We start from the raw sequence: 4,718 nt of genomic DNA, 5'->3' as shown, positions 1-4,718 counted from the left end.
AACATCAGATGACTCACACAGGAGAGAAACCATTTAAATGCTCTGAATGTAGCCAGTGTTTTTTCCACAAGTCAAATCTTGTTGTACATGAGATGATCCACACAGGAGAGAAACCATTTAAATGTTCTGAGTGTAGTAAATGTTTTACTCAGAGGTCAACTCTTCTAAAACATCAGATGACTCACACAGGACAGAAACCATTTAAATGGTCTGAATGTAAAGACCACAGTGAGCGTTAGTGATTGAAGAGCTCGAAAAATTAATACACTTGCCAACTAGTATATTTCTGACTCGTTTCGTCGCCTCTTTCTGGCGGTTTCATCAGAGGTTGATGAAACCACCCCCCAAAGAGACTGATCTAATGTGAGCTAATTGAATATCTTTAGTGAGTTTGGATGTCTGTATTTTGCATTTTGCCTTTAGAAAATGTCACTTGCCTACACTAGGATCTATATATTGTGTTATTAGATATGTATGACTATTTTATATTATTTAAAATTGTTATATATTAATAAAATCAATAGATTGGATTTTATACTACTTTTTTTTATTTCAAACAGTGCTCTTCTTTTATTTTTATTCTAAGTTTTGACCTTTTTAGCAGTAACAGTATCTGCATATTGTTGTAGCGGTGGTTGGTGAAGCACCCTAAGGAAGTAATCCCGTTAGCGCCCTATTGGTTGTTTTTTCTTTTTCTTCTATTTATGTTCATGCCTGCACAGAGTGATCTGCATATTATTTCTTTAGAGCGCTGGACTATATTTTCTTTTGTTTGCACATACACAGTGGTCTTAATTGTTCTGGCTGCACTCCTTGGTGTCACTGATCTCTAAAATGGGTCTGCTCTCTGTGGGCAAAGAAGGGTGGCCCCTATGGAGAGCCACAAAATACAATTGGTATCAAATATAATTCCTTCCTTCTGCATACAACTGCAAAATATACATGAACTGCGCAGTAACGTAACATGGCGTACACTCGCAAGATTGTACGCTTCTGTTCTTAAGGAACATAGTACGGCTATTGTGTTATAAAGTTAGTTATCTAGTTAACTTCGTGCAATTCACTGTTTATGTTTGCATATTGTCTACCTAGTGGTTCCTGAAAATTAGGCAGTTGGGAGCCAGAGATAATGTGGGCTTATTGTTTAATCAATGGGACTTAACAAGCTTTCCAGATTGTGTGGGTTGAAAGGCAATTTGATGATGTTCTCACTGAGCCCTATTAACTTGGGACAGATAAGAAAAGTATAGCCCCAAGTCAGCCCAGAATATATTGGCACAATAGAGTTCACTATAGGGAATATTACTACAGCAGGGTATAAAGCTAGGGTGCATACTGTCTGAGAGTGTGCTACTTCATTGGAAGGCTGAGCAGGAATTCTGGTTCTGTCAGTCTGTTCTTTCCATATTTGGTCTAACCGGCCATGTGAGACGATATGCCAGACTGTGAGACACAGAGCTATTCCCTATTGTGACCCAGAATAATAGACTTTGTCACTACCTCAAATCACTGTCAGGGACTGTTTGGCTGCTACATCCCACTAAGTCATACAGAGCGGTTATACAGACTTTTTAGCGGACATTTCCCTGTGCCTTCTGTTAGCTTTGGCTAAAAACTGGAACTTTTTACTGTATTGTGTGAATTTTAAAAATAGGATGTTGCTTTTTTAAAAAAAAATAGGTCAAGGGAAAGATTGGGTGAAAAGAGATCCAATTTATTTTTCTAAATTTGACATTTCCAAGGCTGATTATTTTCTTGGTGCTGCCTTAATAAAATACCCTCAGATGTAGACTTGTCTGCTTCTCAGAGTATCTGTTGTGTCTCCTGCTGTCACATGGTCATCTCATCTTGACTATCCCAGTGCTTTCTTAAACTTAATATTTCTAGACCGAAATAATCCCCTCCCCTCCAGGACACCCTTGCCCCCCTCTCTCTTTCTGTTAATAACACTACCCTCCTTTCTGTCCCTGAAATCTGCTGCCTAGGGGTCATCCTCAACTCTTCTCTTTACTTCAAACCTCACATACTTTCACTCTCAAAATCCTGCTTCTTCCACCTCTGGAATATATCCAAGATCCAGGTCTTTCTCACATGGGAGCCATCAAAACTCGTATTCGCTTCCTTGTAATCTCTTGTCTTGATTACTATAGCCTTTTTCACTCTGGCCTATCCAACTCCAACCTTCCCCCTCTTAAATCTACCCTCAATGCTGCTTCACAACTTATTTCTCTCTCCCTCTCTGATGCCCTCTCCGCCAGTCCCTACATTGATTCCTTGAAGCCTACAGAATTAAATTTTAAACTCCTAAAATACAAATCTCTCATCCAACACTTGTGGCTGCTCTGCCAGTGACTGCCACCTCACTACTTCACTGAATACCTCTTCCTACTGCTGCCTCCAGGACTTCACCTGGGCTGCTCCCCAGTTGTGAAATGATTTCCCATGTCCTATTAGATTTATCTCTACTCTCCAAAGCTTTAAACATGCCCTTAAGACTAATTTGTTCATTGAAGCCTATCAGCCCTCCTTCTAACTCCCATTTATTGTCTACCATCTCCATTTTCCCACTCGGAACCACCCTATTTATTTCTTCCTTCTTCCTTTAGGACGTAATTTCTCATGTGGAGGGATTTCTTTCCTCGTGTACTCTTTCTACTATTCCATCAGTCTCGCTACCTCTTGGCATGCTTCCTTAGCCCTGTTCTCTTGAGTTCAGGCTTACTGCACATTGCACATTACAATAACTCTCACTTCCTGTCTTGTAAATAATTTTATCTACATTACCCTGTTATCTGTTTGTGTTTGTTTATTCAATATGTCAGGTCTTTATATTTTTTTCATTTAATATGTGTTATGTAATGGGCTAAAGATCAATGCTGACTGTATATGTCAAGTACGGTGCACCTTTTATCGCACCTAAAAAATAAATAATAATTTGATGTATATTTTCTTATACTGAGCTAATAATTATTGGCAGTAAGACCCTGGGCTAGATTTACTATCAGGCGTGTTTGTAAACCCGCTGACATTCGGCGGATGTGGCGGCGGTTTAGCCCTCACCGGATTTACTAAGTCTAAACCCGCCGTCCAAACGGCCAGAAATTATGTTTCCAAACCCGCCTCTGTATAAAGCGCCATGACGGTTTCAACAATGTTCAACATACAAACAGCCGGATTTACTATTAGGGGGTTTATAAAGCCGCTGGAAAACCGCCATTCAATAGACCAAAATGAAAGCGCTGCTTGTGAGCGGCGAGATTGCTCAGTGTGCTGTTTGAACTATTTATCCATTTTTAACATAAGAGAAAGAGCCATTTTGTGCAAAGTTTCCTCCTTTAGGATTATATATGGGAAATGGGCAAACTGTCATGTAATTTGAGGGTAGGTTTTTTTTTATTTTTTTCCACCCAGTATTATTGCATCCTATTTACTGATGTAAAGGTTTTTTTTTTGGTTTTCCAGTTGTAACAAATCCTCAAAAATACTGTTGTTTTTTCAAAATCAGGATGCACAATATGTCATTACATAGTTAACCCTTACTTTAATGGTAATGCAATCCAAAAGTTACAAGATCAAAAAGGTGTTTCTGCCTGAATAAATCACAGTCAGTGACAGTCTAGCGGGCAGCAGTTAATCAGGGGTGGGTTTTTTGGAGAATGGCTTTTGCGGGGAATGTGGTGCATTCTGGACAGTGTATGTTTGCAGCTTTTTACCTGATGGAGACAGAAAGGCGCCTGGAGGAGGATGTACAACAGTTGTCATCTGTTCCGCGGACCCTGCGCAGACCGGCCACTCCACGTGCATTTAAAGTGCGTTCGAATCTGGAATCTTTGGCTGATGTGGACGTAGTAACAATGTTTGTACTCATGTAAACCAGGTTCCTAGATATATTTGGTGGGGTGCTTATGTATGCACCTGTAAAGGTGTCTGATATTATCCTGGCTTGCTGTCTGATACATAATCTAGCTTTACATCAACTTACCCCACCGATTATTGCAGTAGACAGTGAACAAGTAGGGGCCCGTGTCCCATTTGGTGATGTGCAGAGCACAGAGGGGGAGGCAGATTTGAGACCGTCTTATTACAAAATACTTTAAATGTAAGTGCATACTGTAAAAAAAAATATATTGTTTTTTTTTTTTATGTCAGTGCAATGGTTTTTTTTATGGAATTTTTTAATAAAATTGGACCCTTTAAACAGAGGATAGTGTGTACTCCGGATGTTGTAGTTGTGAAAATCCCTGGAAAGTGACAGTCAGAGGTCAATGTGTACGTGACATTAGTGCATCATTTTAATGCAAACAGTATACTCTTGTTTAATGTGCAGAAAAGAAAGACTGATACCAATGAAATATAACTGCATTTATTGCATTACAACACAATAAAAGAAAAAGTATAACGCTTACACATACATAACAAAACATTACCCAATAATAAAATTTTTGCCCTAGCGCCGCCTTTTCGCTGGCATATCACTATGTTTTGCCCCACTCTCTACTCTCCCTCGCCCACCCCTGGTGCGAGCACCTCTCCTTGGAGGAGTACTATGTGCCGATCTGCTTGGCGTACTAGCAGTGCTGGTGGAGGCCGATGAAAAAGAAGCCGGCAAGCGGGCAATGAGTTCCTGCTGTAGTTGCCCTGCCAGCCGGATAACATTTGCATTCCCCTCGCCAATGGAGGAATGCAAGGCGTCCACAGCCCCAGTCATTTGGGCCAGC

Source organism: Mixophyes fleayi, chromosome 4, assembly GCF_038048845.1.
Source record: "Mixophyes fleayi isolate aMixFle1 chromosome 4, aMixFle1.hap1, whole genome shotgun sequence".
NCBI lineage: Eukaryota > Metazoa > Chordata > Amphibia > Anura > Limnodynastidae > Mixophyes > Mixophyes fleayi.
Note: the sequence above shows the minus strand (reverse complement) of the source record.